The sequence below is a fragment of the Panulirus ornatus genome, chromosome 10 (genome assembly GCF_036320965.1).
Source record: "Panulirus ornatus isolate Po-2019 chromosome 10, ASM3632096v1, whole genome shotgun sequence".
In the NCBI taxonomy this organism is placed as follows: domain Eukaryota; kingdom Metazoa; phylum Arthropoda; class Malacostraca; order Decapoda; family Palinuridae; genus Panulirus; species Panulirus ornatus.
In genome coordinates this window covers 56676632-56695940 of record NC_092233.1, presented here as the reverse complement: position 1 = coordinate 56695940, position 19309 = coordinate 56676632, and the positions used below count along the sequence as shown (strand labels likewise).

The 19309-nt window shown below is 46.4% G+C and overlaps 1 long non-coding RNA gene across 1 annotated transcript; it reads left to right on the top strand.

Moving 5' to 3' along the window:
* Window positions 1-15094: 15094 nt before the first annotated feature.
* LOC139750696 (uncharacterized) lies at window positions 15095-18798 on the top strand. Its single transcript, XR_011713200.1, has 4 exons — window positions 15095-15205; window positions 17259-17408; window positions 17849-17943; window positions 18645-18798. It is a non-coding gene; the product is annotated as an uncharacterized lncRNA (long non-coding RNA).
* The last annotated feature ends 511 nt before the right edge of the window (window positions 18799-19309 follow it).

The window sequence follows — 19309 nt, the reverse complement described above, 5'->3', positions numbered from 1 at the left end:
GAGGAGGAGGAGGAGGAGCTGTCTCAGTCGTGCTGTCTCGATAGTGTGAACCTTCAGGGGGGAGAGGAGAGGAGGAGGCCACGAACTCGTTAGTGCAAATCCTCCGGTGGGAGGTGAGAGGTGGCCACGAACTCTCTTACACGAACGAGCTGATGCGGGAGAGGAAGAAGAAGGTGGATAGCTATACTGCTTCTCAATGGAGTAGGGAGAGCCTGGTGGAAGCGATGGATCTCAGGTACATATGGGAGTCGACTTGGCGGTGGGGGGATCAGAGGATGTGCTATGGACATGTTCGAAGGCATAGCAATCCCGAACAGTGTTGTGGTAATGTGAGTCTTGTGGGGGGAGCCTTGCATGCCAAAACGGAGAATAGACATGTTGGAAATGTTATGACTAGGGATACCATGTGTGTAAGGCTGGTTGATCGTGTAAGGAGTGAAAGCGTCATACAGAGAGAAGTGTTGTACCAAGTGCAGCCTGAAAGAGAGAGAGCTGACTAGGCTGTGTTGCAATGGTGGGCCGATTTGATAACTGTTTCTTTCCTGACACCTCCAAGTTTTGGAATCCCTTCCTCCAAAATTCGTAGATACTTTCCCTAGTCTCTTTTTTTTTCCTTTATCGATAACCCCTCTATACTTCAATCAAGACCCCGGGCTTTGATGTGGACTATCGTCCACGACTGAAGCCTCCAACTTTGAAAATAAGAAAAAAAACACCTGATTTGACCTGTTCTCACAACCTGTGGGCGTGAGGCTCTACGGTGAGATAGAGACAGAAGACTAACAATCATATCAAACTGTGTCTTGCCGTTAAGTACACGATCCTGGGAAATAATGAGGCTTGGAGGATAATGCTGTGGCTCAATCGATACCTGTCAGGCGAGACAGACCCTTCGATATTTTCCCCCCTCCCTCTAGGTTTATTGACGACGTCAAGTTCCTTTCCCTTACTTGCATCTGTTCATCGCCCAACACCAGATAGGATGTGATTGCCTAAGTATACCACCTCCTCCTCTGCCAAGACGTCCGCAATCGTTTCCATTATTGAACTCCTGCACAGCTGCTCATTATATGCTAATTTCCACAAGACTCCTACTTTTCTAGCATTTTAACTCCCTTGTCATCGTTAATGGCGTGATACATTCCAGCACCTCCCCTAATATCTCGGTCAACCCGACAGGCAAGAATATATAATACAACTTTCGAAAGTATTCTAAATTCTCCTTGTGCTCTGAGTTCACCAATATTTAGATCATATATATTTCTCGCAGAGGATCGAACTCCTTAATATCAAAAACCTTTTTTCTCTTCTTATCCCCCATACATGTTTGCCATTTCTCATGTTAGCGAAGTTGGGCCAGGAACAGGCGAAAAAATGGACTCACATCCATCATGTATCTATCATGTGTCATGCTGCGAAACCAGTATCTCCCTTTCCACAACCAGGTCCCACAGACCTCTCCGTGGTATCCCTATGACCGCTTCATATGCCCTGCTTCAGCCCACTGACAACACGTCGTCCCCTGTATACCACATCGCTCCAATTTGTTCTATCCTTTACAAACCTCGCACCCTCCTGAATGTTCCGGCCCCGAGCCTTCAAAGCATCTTTCACTCCACTCTTCCATCTCCTCTTCTTTAGTCCACTTATCTCCAAAAGCACTTTATTAATCACCCATCTCACGCAATCCACTTTCATTTTGTGCCCACATCATAAACTTCTAATCTATCTAAATCTTTTTCATAACAGCCTAACTCTACAGACGAACGTTCAGACTCGTCTAACATTCAGATATGACTGACATCTACAAACACTTCTCTTTCTGAGATTCATAAATCAAAACACTCTACAATGTTACTATACACTTGATCTTCAAGACACCCTAAGACGTTGAAATTTGTATTTTAGGATACCCTAAAACCGAACGTTGAAATATGTATGAAAAAGAAATATGTTTCTATCCATATGAATATCAGGTTTCTCGTTAAACCTCAATAGTTCTTTGCAGTCACTGGTTTCTATTCTACCCCATTTCACTGTCATTCCTTTTTTTTTTTTTTTTTTTAGAAAACTTTTGGTCTCTAATTCACCACAGCACACTTTTAACTCCTATGACCACTGGTTTCTGCACTTCTCCGCTGCTCTATAAACATTTGTTTTCTAGTTAAGAGTACGTTCTTATAGCCGCTGGTTTCTAATCAGCTTTTAAGACCTATGGTTTCTGTTTTCATCTTAGTATCAATTATTCATTTCTAGTTCACTAGGGTATCTAGTTCACACAGACAACACCCCACAGACCTCTAGTTCCCCTTCTGTTTTCTAGTTTAAACCACTCTAGAATTCATCTACCAATCGACTACATACCTACCATCTATCTACTTGGTTTCTTCGAGGTTTTCAATCGTTTCAGCAGTGGTGGAAGGGTTAAGTTCCCTCCCCCACCCACTGGACTAGTCTCCGCCTCCCACTGGACCAGTAAACAACCAGCTCCTCCTCCTCCTCTTCTTCCTCTCCCTCCTCCTCCTCCTCCCCTCCTTCTGACCCTCCCACACACATCCCTCCTCTCCCCACACCTTCTCCCCCTCTCCTCTCCCCACACCTTCTCCCCTTCTCCTCTCCCCACACCTTCTCCCCCTTCTCCTCTCCCCACACCTTCTCCCCCTCTCCTCTCCCCACACCTCCTCCCCCTCTCCTCTCCCTCTCCTCTCCCCCTTCTCCTCTCCCCACACCTTCTCCCCCTCTCCTCTCCCCACACCTCCTCTCCCCCTTCTCCTCTCCTGATCTTCCAGCGTTGCCAACAGGGGGGTGGGCTGTCTAATCTCCTCCCCCTTCCCTCCCTCCTCGCTACTATTAGCATATTCTCGCTAACTCGTAAACTTATGGAAATAAACAGAGTTTATCGTGACGCAAACGAGTTCAAAAAGCTTGTCGGTTACGGCAACTGTGGGGGGGGTGGGGCCCGGCAGCCCCGCCGGAGCTTACCCGTGCAAGTTAACGAAGAGAAAAGAGAAATAGAGTAATTAAGGCCTATGAAAAAAAAAAAAACTTCCTCTTTTTTTTTCCATTTTTTTTCGTCTATCTTTTTTTTGGGAGAAGAAAAAGAAAATGGAAAAGGGACGAATCCTTCTGGAGAAAGTTCTGGCAACTGGGTTTCCATCCTGAGATGCTGGGGATTACATGCGATGGGGGGGGGGGGGCTGCTTGTAGGCCCCCCCTCCGTGTCCCCCCCCCCCCTTCTGAGTGAAGAGGTGCTAGTAAAGGAGGCGAGGTGTTTGCGAGAGGGAAGTTTAGGGGTCAGATTAATGTGATAGTAAGAAAGGCGAAGTGTTAGAGGGGGGGAACGGAGTTTGTGTATCTAGCAGACGTTGTTTAAGTCCCTTGTGCACGACGGTACGACCCTGGTACACGACGGTACGATCCTTGAGTACGACGGTAAGATCCTTGAGTACGACGGTACGATCCTTGAGTACGACGGTAAGATCCTTGGGCACGACGGTACGATCCTTGAGCACGACGGTACGATCATTGTGCACGACGGTACGATCCTTGAGCACGACGGTACGGTCCTTGAGCACGACGGTACGACTCTTGAGCACGACGGTGCAACCCTTGTGCACGACGGTACGATCCTTGAGCACGACGGTACGATCCTTGTGCACGACGGTACGATCCTTGAGCACGACGGTACGATCCTTGAGCACGACGGTACGACCCTTGAGCACGAAGGTACGATCCTTGAGCACGACGGTACGATCCTTGAGCACGATGGTACGACCTTTGAGTACGACGGTAAGATCCTTGAGCACGACTGTACGATCACTGAGCACGAAGGTACGACCCTTGTGCACGACGTTACGACCCTTGAGCACGACGGTACGATCAATTAGCACGAAGGTGCATGACAGTACGACCCTTGAGCACGACGGTACGACCCTTGACTACGACTTTACGACCCTTGGGCACCATGACACGACCAATGAACAACATTATACGATCCTTGAACAAGACTGCAAGACTATTAGGCACGATAGTTCTTTCCTCGAACATGACTATACGACCACTGAACACAAGAGAACGACCCTTAACTCCGACAGTGTGACCCTTGGGGACGAGGGTACGACCCCTGGAACAAGACTGGACGACCAGTGGACACGACGGTCCAACCCTTGAACACACACGAGACGACCCTCGCGCACAAACCCATTGGAAATGCTCTGACCAGATCACCCAACCACGACATCGCAACAGTATGTCAGTCAAAAGAACCTGAAGAGGACGACGAAGGCCTTTGAAAGACCCTATTGGCTTGGCCTGACGAACAACGTATCCCGAACACAATCTACCATCAATACATCTAGACGGAAACCCTCTGGTGAAGTTCATGAAAAAATTAAGCCACCATATGACGACATCTTTGAAGTATATCGTTAAAAAAAGGAAAAAAAAAAAACCCTAAAAGGACACCACCTTACTGGTTGAGCCAGCCACCCTGCCAGCCAGCAACCCCGGGCCTCTCAGGGTCTGTGATTAATGAAGTGTTTGTGAGCGGCGTCACCCAGGGTCGTCTGGATGGCGGCGCCCTAATTCCTGCCTGTGTAGCGAGCCAGGGCCGCTAATTACCGGTGATGTCTTAATTAATGGCTCTCTAATGACGCAGCCCACAAAGCTGCTTCTCCAAGGCACCGACTTAGGGGTGAGGGTTGTTTGGGAGGGGAGAGGGGGTTGGGTTGGTTAAGGAGGGACGGAGGGAAGGAGGGAGGGAGGGAAGGAGAGGGATGGGTGTTCTGGACGATGGTGTGGAGGGCTGATCACTGTCTCACACGCTGAAGGGGAGGGAGGAGGGAATTGGCTCACAGGGACGAGTGTAGGGGTATGAGAGGCGAGGGAGATTATCGTGCTGTTCTGTAATTTGGAGTAAGGAGTGATTAGTGTTCCGTTCTCTGTTTTGTAGGAGGTGTGGTTACTGCTAGGGGGGTTCTGTGGTTTGAAGGAGGGGCGATTTCTGGTCTGTTCTCAAGTTTGTAGGAGGTATGGCTACTGCTCGAGCCTATGGTTTGGAGGAGGGACGGTTTCTGCTCTGTTCTCAAGTTTGTAGGAGGTATGGCTACTGTTCGAGCCTATGGTTTGGAGGAGGGACGGTTTCTGCTCTGTTGTCAAGTTTGTAGGAGGTATGGCTACTGCTCGAGCCTATGGTTTGGAGGAGGACTGGTAAACGTTCTGTACAAGTGATGGTGCTCATGTGAGTGACTTTTCCGTGGAGAAATGACTGTTCTATTCACACTAAGTGTTCTCTCATCCTCCAGTGGGACTTGGAGGCATGACAGTGGCTTCACACGATGGACTGGAAGGGTGGGTTTTAGTATGACAGGCTGTTCATCGAAGATGACTGAGAAGGCTCAGCACTGTCCACGTCCGAGAAACTGATCTATACAGTCTATCGGACTGGGCGAGAGAGGGGATTTGGGACAGACATCTACCGTCAGACTGTAAAGGGTGACATGCGTTCCATACGTTCCGCTGGAAGGATGGTGTCTTACATTGACTGGGGTTAATGAGGACTATTCTGTAGGGAATAACCCGTCTCTTTCATGGCTAAAATGGACGATGACCTGTTTCAAGGTAGATAGGAAGGATGGGCAAGGATGGCAGTTCCATCTGATGGCTAATAGGAACAAAAACTCTTACTAATGTTGGGTAGAGATGATGGGTAGATGAGGACTTCTGCTGCAGTTGAAGACCCTGTGGGTGGAGGAGGAGGACCTCTGCTACAGTTGAAGACCCTGTGGGTGGAGGAGGACCATTGCTACAGTTAAGGACCCTGTGGGTGGAGGAGGACCTCTGCTATAGTAGGTGGAGAAGGAGGACCTCTGCTACAGTTGAGGACCCTGTGGGTGGAGGAGGAGGACCTCTGCTACAGTTGAAGACCCTGTGGGTGGAGGAGGAGGACCTCTGCTACAGTTGAAGACCCTGTGGGTGGAGGAGGAAGACCTCTGCTACAGTTGAGGACCCTGTGGGTGGAGAAGGACCTCTGCTACAGTTGAGGACCCTGTGGGTGGAGGAGGACCTCTGCTACATCTGAGGACCCAGTGGGTAGAGGAAGACCTCTGCTACAGTTAAAGACCCTGTGGGTGGAGGAGGAGGACCTCTGCTACAGTTGAAGACCCTGTGGGTGGAGGAGGAGGACCTCTGCTACATCTGAGGACCGAGTGTGTGGAGGTACGTAAGATGATGCGTAAGGTCGGCCGCTATGGAGAAGGCTGTTACGAGAGGGTCATTGTGAGCTGGGGGATTTTATCAAGGTGGCGCCACAGATGATAAGACTATCATCTGGCAGGTGATATACTCCAAGGATTACCATCTCCTTCCTAAACCTCGAGGCCTCTTGATCAACACCTGCTGGAGGACAACCCCGCCATTGGTAACGGAGAACTTCGAGGTCACACGGTGCCCCCCTAAGCACATAGTGACAGGGTAACATATCGTGGCGTAACACGATGACTTCCGTCAGGGATGTTGGGAAAAATTACAGAAAAGATATTTACTGTTTTGTAGATAAATAAAGAGATGAATAGATAATGGTCTACTGGATTTAGGTAGCCATTCAGCTGAGAATACACCAGTGAGGTATTACAGATATTTCAGAGCTGGAAGGTTTTAATAGTTACTAGATAACTAATCACAAAGAGCTCAAGATTAAGTTGTGTGTGTGTGTGTGTGTGTGTGTGTGTGTGTGTGTGTGTGTGTGTGTGTGTGATCCCGGCAGAGATGTGGGGTGACCATGGCCGTCCCCATGGCTTCTGCCTGCTATTGGCACTCCTGGTTATAAATGACTCCCTGGCACGGTGACCAAGGCAGAGCGCCCCTGGGTGAGGCGCTCTGCCTGGAAGTACTCCAGCTGGAACCCACCTCCCCGGGGGGAGCAGAGAGAGAGTCTCTCTCTCTCTCTCTCTCTCTCTCTCTCTCTCTCTCTCTCTCTCTCTCTCTCTCTATGGAAGGTGCTTCTCGGATACGAGGTGGGCCTCATGATACGATCAATCGGTGTTCTTCAAGTCGAAGAGATGGGGGGGCGTCCAAACCGCAGACGAGACAGTGTAACTCGTGTATGTCTCGGGGGCGCAGTTTTAAAATGGGTATATATATATATATATATATACATATATATATATATATATATATATATATATATATATATATATATATATATATATATATGGCTCTGGGGTGGTGTTTACAACTCAGTTGGGAGGAAGGGTGTTCAGTGCTCGTTTGGTCATCTCGGTGCATAAGTTTTTGTCATTGTTGTGTTTGCTTGGGGTGGCAGGTGGTGGGGGTTACATGTGAGTATAGGATCATGAGTTGTGAGGCGGTTGCATTTTTCTTAACTCTGCTTAGGAGACAGTGGTTGAGTATAGAGTGGTGCGGATGAGAAGGGTCTGGTAGTGTGGCAAAGAGATCTGAGTGTACTAATCACATTTCCAGAGGGAGGAGATTCTTCGTTTCACTATGTATTTGTTGAGTGTCTGATGTTCCAAGGCCGTCAGTGACTGTTCTGAGTGATCTGTCTCGTGTAATTTGCAGCTTTGTTGAATATGCTTTTGAGAGGGGTGGTGGACCAGGCAGGTGAGGCGTAGTTTAGGGTGGAGTCGACGAATCGTTTGTAAAAGATATCAAGGGATTCTTTTTCTCGTCCGATCTCGTATTCTGAGGGCGTTTAGTTTGTTTATGGCTTCTGTGTTGGTGTTTGTGGTGTGGGGAGTGAATGGCATGTGTGTGTGTGTGTGTGTGTGTGTGTGTGTGTGTGTGTGTGTGTGTGTGTGTGTGTGTGTGTGACGCCCAGAATCACTGGAATTTTGTTGAAGGGGAGCGATTGGCTATGCAAGTCGCTGGCTGGGGTGCAGTATGAACCCATGTCTCTCTGGGATTAAACAGGATGGTCGTGGGCTTTTGTGGCAATACTGGGCATTCTTTTTTTTTTTTTTTCCTGCATGAGATGTGGATCTGATTGTGCGATGTAGTGTTGAATGTTTGTCTCTGCTTGTATAGCGTTAGGGGTGTTGTGATGTGAGTCTAAAGTCGTTTGCATTTGAGGGAATTTTTTTTACACAGTGGTCTGCAGGTGTTGGTTGAAGTTCATATAGGAAGAGATGAAAGAATAACCTGCTGCTCATAGGAGAATACCAAATATATATATCATACTTATTCTCCGTTCCCGCACAGCGAAGTAACAACAAGAATAGATGTGGAATGGCTTCATTTGCTCGCATCCATTCTCTAGCTGTTATGCACCGAAACCAGAGCCTTGCTATCCAGAGCCAAGCCACCAAGATCTTGCTGTGGCTTCTTCACCTGACTGCTTCATATGACCTTGGTTCAGGTCATTGACAGGACATCGCCCCCTGTATACCATATTATCCCAATTCGCTCTATCAATTGCTCGCTTCCCTCCTTTCCTTCATATTCAGGCTCCGAAACACTCACAATATTTTTCACTTCGTCCAAAATATTTTTCACTTCGCCCTTCCATCTCCAACTTCTTCAACTCTTTCTGCTTGTCCCCTCCACTTCTGACACATACCATCCTCTTTTTAAACCTCTCTTCACTCATCCTCTCCATACGTTGAAACCATTTCGGCACACCCTCCTCAGCTCCTTCAACCTTACTCCTTTTTATTACCATACCTCCTTCTTACCCTAGTCTCCTCACACAACATACTGTCCTAACATATTTCATATCCATGACATCCACCCTCTTCCGTATTTTTTCATCCATGGCCCCAAGTCTCGCTTTCATACAACGCCGTTGGGATCATAATACCAGGATACATATATATATATATATATATATATATATATATATATATATATATATATATATGAGCTTGGGAAGTGAGTCAGTTGTTGTTCGCTGATGATACAGCGCTGGTGGCTGATTCATGTGAGAAACTGCAGAAGCTGGTGACTGAGTTTGGTAAAGTGTGTGGAAGAAGAAAGTTAAGAGTAAATGTGAATAAGAGCAAGGTTATTAGGTACAGTAGGGGTGAGGGTCAAGTCAATTGGGAGGTGAGTTTGAATGGAGAAAAACTGGAGGAAGTGAAGTGTTTTAGATATCTGGGAGTGGATCTGTCAGCGGATGGAACCATGGAAGCGGAAGTGGATCATAGGGTGGGGGAGGGGGCGAAAATTTTGGGAGCCTTGAAAAATGTGTGGAAGTCGAGAACATTATCTCGGAAAGCAAAAATGGGTATGTTTGAAGGAATAGTGGTTCCAACAATGTTGTATGGTTGCGAGGCGTGGGCTATGGATAGAGATGTGCGCAGGAGGATGGATGTGCTGGAAATGAGATGTTTGAGGAAAATGTGTGGTGTGAGGTGGTTTGATCGAGTAAGTAACGTAAGGGTAAGAGAGATGTGTGGAAATAAAAAGAGCGTGGTTGAGAGAGCAGAAGAGGGTGTTTTGAAATGGTTTGGGCACATGGAGAGAATGAGTGAGGAAAGATTGACCAAGAGGATATATGTGTCGGAGGTGGAGGGAACGAGGAGAAGAGGGAGACCAAATTGGAGGTGGAAAGATGGAGTGAAAAAGATTTTGTGTGATCGGGGCCTGAACATGCAGGAGGGTGAAAGGAGGGCAAGGAATAGAGTGAATTGGAGCGATGTGGTATACAGGGGTTGACGTGCTGTCAGTGGATTGAATCAAGGCATGTAAAGCGTCTGGGGTAAACCATGGAAAGCTGTGTAGGTATGTATATTTGCGTGTGTGGACGTGTGTATGTACATGTGTATGGGGGGGGGGGGGGTTGGGCCATTTCTTTCGTCTGTTTCCTTGCGCTACCTCGCAGACGCGGGAGACAGCGACAAAGTATAAAAAAAAAAAAAAAAAAAAAAAATATATATATATATATATATATATATATATATATATATATATATATATGTATATATATATATATATATATATATATATATATATATATATATATATATATATATATATATATATATTTCTATTTTTTTCATACTATTCGCTATTTCCCGCGTTAGCGAGGTAGCGTTAAGAACAGAGGACTGGGCCTTTGAGGGAATACCCTCACCTGGCCCCCTTCTCTGTTCCTTCTTTTTGAAAACTAAAAAAAAAAAAAAACGAGAGGGGAGGATTTCCAGCCACCCGCTCCCTCCCCTTTTAGTCGCCTTCTACGACACGCAGGGAATACGTGGGAAGTATTCTTTCTCCCCTATCCCCTGAACATGCAGGAGGGTGAAAGGAGGGCAAGGAATAGAGTGAATTGGAGCGATGTGCTATACCGGGGTTGACGTGCTGTCAGTGGATTGAATCAAGGCATGTGAAGCGTCTGGGGTAAACCATGGAAAGCTGTGTAGGTATGTATATTTGCGTGTGTGGACGTGTGTATGTACATGTGTATGGGGGGGGGTTGGGCCATTTCTTTCGTCTGTTTCCTTGTGCTACCTCGCAAACGCGGGAGACAGCGAAAAAAAAAAAATATATATATATATATATATATATATACACACACACACACGATCAATGAGAATCTATAATGAATGGGATAAAGAGTTGAGGATAACAGTGCGATCCAGTGTCTAGTATTTCACGATACTATCAAATTACTTCGCGAGTCTATGTGGTAATCCCTCTTAAGCTTCATGATGCCCTTTCTTTTCCACACTTATACAATAGCCTCCCCCCCTACGCTGAGCCTCTCTCTCTCTCTCTCTCTCTCTCTCTCTCTCTCTCTCTCTCTCTCTCTCTCTCTCTCTCCGTAACACACCAGCGGCATCTATACAGTAAGCTGGTGTTGCCGAGGGAGGGGGGGGGAAAAAAAGAAGAGGAAAGCGCATCCATCGAGATGGTGTGTTCACAGTCCACTTCGACGCAGCTTTGGCAAGCCGGATGGAAACAACATGTCATGGTTTTATGATGGTTTATGACGCGCGATGATTGGCCACCCCCCCCCCCCCCCACCAACCCTCTCTATCCACACCCTGTGTATGCCGACGGTTTATATATGTACATGACAGCTAGAGACTGAGTGTGAACGAATGTAGCCTTTGTTGTCTTTTCCTAGCGCCACCTCGCGCACATGCAGGGGGAGTGGGTTGTCATTTCAATGTGTGGCGGGGTGGCGACGGGAATGAATAAGGGCAGACAGTACGAATTATGTACCGGTGTATATATATGTATATGTCTGTATGTGTATATATATGTATACGTTGAGATGTATAGGTATGATGTATATGCGCGTGTGTGGACGTGTATGTATATACATGTGTATGGGGGTGGGTTGGGCCATTCTTTCGTCTGTTTCCTTGCGCTAACTCGCTAACGCGGGAGACAGCGACAAAGTATGAAAATAATGATATAATATATATATATATATATATATATATATATATATATATATATATATATATATATATATATATATAATGAAACCCTTAATCTACCTCATATATCAGGGCTGTATCGAGTCAGCTCGAACCATTGTGTTGTTAAATATGATCCCCCTATCTGCTTCCTCCCTCCTCCTCCTCCTCATACCCCCACATCTGGGAATTCCAATCCCAATCCGTACAATAATCGAAAATCACACGGTCCCTAATCACGTCGTATTCTGTGTAGTTTTACGAGAACCTCCCGTTTTCTACAGCCTAAGCCTCTGACAGGCCAGGTTGTTAAGTGCTTAACAACGACAACTGAGCTTGAGGTTATACAGGAGGGGAAGACACAGCAAGTGGACCTACGTGGTGTAGCGGTTAGCGTTCCTGACCGTGACGCATTCACGGGGCCAGGACCAGGGTCGAGGGTATTAAGTTCGAATCCTGGTTGCGGCAGTCGGTCCACAGTCAACTCGGCTGTTCATCCACTCAGGGGGGGTTGGTCGATTGAATGGGTACCTGGCTTAGGCTAGGATATATATATATATATATATATATATATATATATATATATATATATATATATATATATATATATATATATATCCCTGGGGATAGAGGAGAAAGGATACTTCTCACGTATTCCCTGCGTTTCGTAGAAGGCGACTAAAAGGGGAGGGAGCGGGGACTGGAAATCCTCCCCTCTCGTTTTTTAATTTTCCAAAATAAAGGAATAGAGAAGGGGGCCAAGTGAGGATTTCCCTCAAAGGCTCAGTCCTCTGTTCTTAAAGCCGCTACCTCGCTAAAAGCGGGAAATGGCAAATATGTAGGAAAAAGAAATATATAGCATTAATGGGTTAGTCTTGATTAGGGCCTTAGTTGCCCGTGCCGTGGAGGCGACTGTAAAGCTCAGACCTTCTGGATGAACTACACATCTGCTTGACTGACTGCCAGGTCTCACACAGCTTCTACAGGTACCTGACTACCGAGCTGAGCGCGACAATACGAGCCTTGAGCACAAAGGTGAGACCCTTGAGCACGATGGTGGAATACGACCCTTGAGCACGATGGTACGACCCTTGAGCACGATGGTACGATCTTTGAACACGACGGTACGATCCTTGAGCACGACGGTACGATCCTTGAGCACGACGGTACGATCCTTGAGCACGACGGTACGATCCTTGAGCACGATGGTACGACTCTTGACCACGATGGTACGACCCTTGACCACGATGGTACGAACCTTGACCACGATGGTACGAACCTTGACCACGATGGTACGACCCTTGACCACGATGGTACGACCCTTGAACACAACGATACGACCCTTACCACGACGGTACTACCCTTGAACACGACGTTACGACCCTTGACCACGATGGTACGACCCTTGAACACGACGGTACGACCCTTAGCCACGACGGTACTACCCTTGAACCACGACGTTACTACCCTTTGACCACGACGATACGACCCTTGAGCACGATGGCACAACACGCTGATCGAATGACCTGGCCCCTTTCAAAAGACACCCCGCGAACCTGGACCATATTGCCATCAAATAACCTAACGTTATGCGAGCTTTGGTCTGAAGAGCTGCTGGGCGCGATGAACTTCGCTCTCTGACCACAGGACGAAAAACTCGTACATTTCTCCTCCACACAAGCAAGACGAGGCTTCTCATCAAACACCGCTTGAAGCCACTGGAACCCTCCGCCCGCCTCCCTCCACACATACCCTCCCGGTACAAGCAGCCATTGTCAACTCTGTGCTGAAAATAATATCATTATTTCTTTTTTCCCATCTTCTTTCGGGCCGTATTGTTATCATCAATCATTCACTGGAAGAGATCTTTTTATCTTCGCCTGCACGACAGATGTTGTTGCCGGAGTGCATAAAAAAGGCGCCTAGGTCATTATGAAAGGGAAGCCACGCCTGACACCAAATGAATATTCAAAGGAAAAGGTGGAAAAGGTGATGGATGAAAGGCACGTTTGTGTGTGTGTGTGTGTGTGTGTGTGTCTGTGTGTATGTGTGTATGTGTGTGTTCTATCAGGTGGCTGTTGTAAGCGTAGAGGAATAATGTAAGGTTCGCTAATGGATATAATAAGGGACGTTTCATACCTTGTATTGAGTAGGATGAGAATATCAAGTATAATGAGCATTTCAAGTAGTAGTTATAAGGAGATGAGTCTTATGGAAGCTTGTAAAGGCGCAAATATAATCAGTTGAGTCTTGTATAAGCTTGTAAAGTAGCAATTATAGAGAGTTGAGTCTTGCACAAGCTTGTAAAGTGGTAATTATAAGGAACTAGGTCATGTATAAGCTTGTAAAGTGGTAATTATAAGAAACTAAGTCTTGTAGAAGCTTTTAAAGTTAGGCACATTGTGACAGGACTTCGCGTCGACAGTCATCGCCTCACGACCCCATTCTTAAGTCACCCTTTGTGTTGTTATATGCAAGGACGACGTGAGGGCTTCGTCGTCCCTCGCAGTCTGGTCCTTGCGCCCTTAGACGTGTCGAAGGCGAAGAGAAGCTGACCTTTCTGCAAGGAGAGAAGTTGCCTTGCTTCCCTGAACGTGCCAGTTTTTTTTCTTTCGCTTTGCTTTAGTGTCACCGGCCTTATATATATATATATATATATATATATATATATATATATATATATATATATATATATATAGCTTGCCGCCCCTCCTCCCTCCCTCCACGCAGCCCTCCGCAGCCCTCCGCAGCCCTTCACACAACCGGCTGCAACAGGAGCTTCAGACACACACACACTTCAGGCGTCGCTCGGTGTCTCTTTAACCCCCCCATCGGCTGAGAACCATCTCCAAAGCCTTTGGCGAGCTTTGAACCTTACCTTTTTTTTTTCCCCCTCCCTTCACCCGAGGACCACCTGACGCTTCGACGAGTTATCGAGGGAACCCTTGAATGGAATTACCCTTGTTCATCATATTAAGGCAAGGGTCCAGAAGACCTTTTGGTCCTGACACAACCCAGGAAGTCGAGATGCGCGGTGTGTAAACAAAGCTTCGAGTTAAAGATTCGCTCTTGGAGTCGAGACCTCACTCGTTATTTTCATAAACTTTGAAGTGTTTTCTCTTCTTTTCGCGGCAATTATTTACAGATTCTTATCCATTTATATTTGTTTTTCATTTCCTCTGTGTTTTCCCAGTGCCTCTCCGCTCACAGGGCACTTTTGCTGCCTTTGAACTCAAATGATCAAACTTGCTTTGACTCACACGTCGGAATGCGAGCTACGCTTCTCACAAGCAAAGTCGTCGAGCACCTGGAGACGACGCCATTTTAAGTTTCTTCAGAGAAGCGTTATAAGATGACGTTACACTTGTCACTATGGCACAATGGTTGAGTTGCGAGTCTGATTCACAAACTTGGGGCTTAGTCGGGGGATGGAAACCTCCACCAAAAGTGTAAACCCAACCTTTCCTCCACCCACGTAAAACATTCATCAAAGCATACACACGTATCACTCCGAGGTACTCATGTACTGGATGTGTGTGTGTGTGGGGAAGAATGAAAGACGTATGAGTCACGGTAAAGTGAGTGATAACATGTTAACTGCCTCATGATAAGCTTGCCGTAAAGGAAGGCATCGGTTCCCTGGATCGTCATTGATAACCCTGTGTTGTATAACTCCCGCCTCACCATGGCCTTCACCTCACACAGGCCATAAAGACGCCACAACCCATCGGGTATATATAGGGCAGCGCTCCCTCCCAGTGCAACACTTGAACAAAGAGACACGTCAAAGGGAAACTGTCCAGCATTTCTTATAGTATTCATAGGTAAGGATCGACACCAGTGAATCCATACGTCCTGGGTGTATTTACCACTGTTCTTGGCCAGTGAGTCCATACGACCTGGGTGTATTTACCACAGTTCATGGCCAGTGAGGTCATACGACCTGGGTGTATTTACCACTGTTCATGGCCAGTGAGGTCATACAACTTGGGTGTATTTACCACAGTTCATGACCAGTGAGGTCATACGTCCTGGGTGTATTTACCACAGTTCGTCAAGCCACAGGTAACATCTACCTTCACCCTCAGTGCCATAAGTAATACGACTTCTGACCGTAGTAACCCCTGTCGAGTTTGAGGTCAGTTCGCCAAGGCTTTACGTCAAGAAGCAGAGGAAGGTACAGTCGGATCCACACTGGTACTCAGGATTTTATGCGGTTGGTACTGTGTTCCCTCAAAAATGTATTGGATGCCTGGCACACTATGTATATAATAAGTACATATAACTAATATGTTGTATATATATATATATCTCTTTTTCTTTCAAACTATTCGCCATTTCCCGTGTCAGCGAGGTAGCTTAAGAACAGAGGACTGGGCCTCTGAGGGAATATCCTCACCTGGCCTCCTTCTCTGTTCCTTCTTTTGGAAAATTAAAAAAAACACGAGAGGGGAGGATTTCCAGCCCCCCGCTCCCTCCCCTTTTAGTCGCCTTCTACGACACGCAGGGAATACGTGGGAAGTATTCTTTCTCCCCTATTCCCAGGGATAATATATATATATATATATATATATATATATATATATATATATATATATATATATATATATATATATATATATATATATATATATATATATCAACAACCCCAACAACCCTCGAACCAACGGTCACTGAATAAGGGTAGCGGGAGCGTTGTTACCCACCCAGCCACAAAGGCTATGAGAGTAGAAGTCATTTGACTAATCGAATATCCATTCGTCCTATATACAGGATCTTCGTTGCATAATACGAATGGATATTCGATTAGCCGGACAGACGGACACTTTATTTTTTTTTTTTCACGGCTCTCGAGGCCAGGTGGGTGATAGTCCCTCCTGCCTGACTCCTCTTTTGGCCGGGCGGTGGTTCGTGGCTCGCTGGGAGGGGGAGGGAGGTGGTGTCGATGTGTTCCACAGTTGCTTTATGTACACGGGTTATGTGCACCTGTTCAAGGGGTCGAGGTGTTCCGCAGATGTTGTACAAGGGTTATAAGCACCTGTTTCGTGTTGATAGGTGTCGAATGTGACAGCCACGTTTGCGAGACGTTGGAAGTTGAGTGGGGGCTGGGAGAACGATGTGGAAGGGATGAGTTCCTCTGGTTGTGGATGCGACGGGTTCCTCTGGAGATGGATGCGACAGGTTCCTCTGGTGATGGATGCGACTGGTTCCTCTGGTCATGGATGCGACGGGTTCCTCTGGTTGTGGATGAGACAGGTTCCTCTGGTGATGGATGCGACGGGTTCCTCTGGTGATGGATGCGACGGGTTCCTCTGGTCATGGATGCGACAGGCTCCTCTGGTGATGGATGCGACGGGTTCCTCTGGTGATGGATGCGACTGGTTCCTCTGGTCATGGATGCAACAGGTTCCTCTGGTCATGGATGCGACGGGTTCCTCTGGTGATGGATGCGACTGGTTCCTCTGGTCATGGATGCGACGGGTTCCTCTGGTTGTGGATGCGACAGGCTCCTCTGGTGATGGATGCGACGGGTTCCTCTGGTGATGGATGCGACTGGTTCCTCTGGTCATGGATGCAACAGGTTCCTCTGGTCATGGATGCGACGGGTTCCTCTGGTGATTGATGCGACTGGTTCCTCTGGTCATGGATGCGACGGGTTCCTCTGGTCATGGATGCGACGGGTTCCTCTGGTCATGGACGCGACAGGTTCCTCTGGTCATGGATGCGACAGGTTCCTCTAGTGACGTGAACTATGACCCCCCCACCAAGCTACCCTTCCTAACCCTGGGTCTTCCACCAAAAACAACCCAAATACCTCGATTGTGTTCTATGTATTCCAGTTTGCGAGTACTGAGCTGTTGCTCCGTGTGTTTGCAGGAAGCAAGTGTCGGCATCGAATCGTTGTCAATAGCAAGGATGAAGACTCTCCTGGTGATTGTGGCGACCACCTGCCTCCTCCTGCAGGATTCCTGCGCCCTGGCTGCCCCAGAGCCTTCTACGGCCATCTCGCCTACCATCACACCGCAGGTCAGTTTCGTATACAGTGGAACACCTGATTTGTGCCTTCTTGGCCACACTGTATCGACACGGTCAAAGACGTGACCAATGATCTTATTCTTCAATAATAGTAATAATAATGATAATAATAATAATAATAATAATAATAATAATAATAATAATAATAATAATAATAATAATAACACTAATATTAATGATAATAGTAATGATAATAATAATAATAATAATAATAATAATAATAATAATAATAATAATAATAATGATAATGACAATAATAACAATAATAATAATGATAATAACAATAACAATAATGATAATAACCCAACACTTCCTCACATCACTAGGAGATATACCAACAGCAAAATGTCTCACTGTAATACTGTATTCTAAACTGTAACAAATGGCTCTGGTCTTGCGACCTCACTCTTGCTCACCCTCGCCCCTTGCAGACCCAGGCTGAGGTGGAGGGGAGGGCCATCGCCTGCTGTACCGGATGCTACTGCTGCTTACGGTGTAACTGTGTGGCATGCCCTGGCTCCATTATGTACGACAACCGGATCACTGGTGAACTAGGGGGGGTAACTAGTCAGCTCAGGGGTCACTGGTTAACTAGGGGATCACTGGTTAACTCGGGGTCACCGGTCAACTAAGGGTCACTGGTCAACGAGGTGGTCACTGGTCAACTAGGTGTCACTCGTAATTAGGGGTCACTAGATAACTACAGCGGACATATGTTAATTTAGGGTGATGCTTGAGGGTTAAGTCCAAGGGTTAAACTAGGGGGAGAACCAGAGGTTATTCAGGGTTTTAACTATGGGGAAAACTAGGGGTTATTTAGGGGTCAAACCAGGGGAAAACTTGGGGCTATCTAGAGGTCAAACCAGGGGGAGAACTAGGGTTTATCAAGGGGTCCAAACCAGGGGTATGATCCCTAATATTCCTACTGTAGGGGTTCCTGTAGCCCTAATCTTGCGCTACACTCAGTAGCAGGGGAAGGTTGGACTCCTTTGAAGCAAGAAGTTCTTTGACGAGTATGCACGAGTCTGTATTGCTGATGATGATAGATGATATATGGTCCCGCCAAAGAGGACGTAACCCCAAGCAGACATATATGATGAAATAATCCTCGAAAACTGCTTAATATATGTATATATATATATACATATATATATATATATATATATATATATATATATATATATATATATATATATATATATGAATGTTCATTTTCTTTACTTCCAGTTCAGCGATGAGTATGAAGTGAGGGAAATTGAGCGACATACAGCGCCTCTGGTGTCAGCCGGCGGAAACAGCATTGGGGATTCGACCCCTGGCCGTGAACGATACGACTGTCTCGAAACGGTTACCTTGCAATAAAAGACTGACTAACTATTAAGGTGTCTGATTCCACGTTGCCTTACGTGTCATTCGCAATGTATATATATATATATATATATATATATATATATATATACGCCCACACACTCACATATACATACATATACATACACATACACAGACATATACAAATATACACATGTACAAATTCATAGTTGCTTGCCTTCATCCATTCTCGTCGCTACCCCACTCCACAGGAAGTAGCGTCGTGGTACCACCCTGCTTCAGTTTCACTGCTTTAGCCTCATTTGCATCGTTCTCACACTCACATCTAAAATAGGGATGGAGGGGGGGGGGGGAATTGATTGTCCTCTACGACCAGTTAGAAAAAGAATTGGTAAGGAAATAGGGAGGCTGGGATTTAATAGGGGAGCGAGAGGGTGTGCCAGCTAAGGGGCTGTAAGGGGATCGCCTTCCGTCTTTGAGAATGAAGTGAGAAGAGGTCATGTTTCAATTACTATCAGACTTGTGTATATGCTCGTGTGTCACAGACACACACACACGCGCGC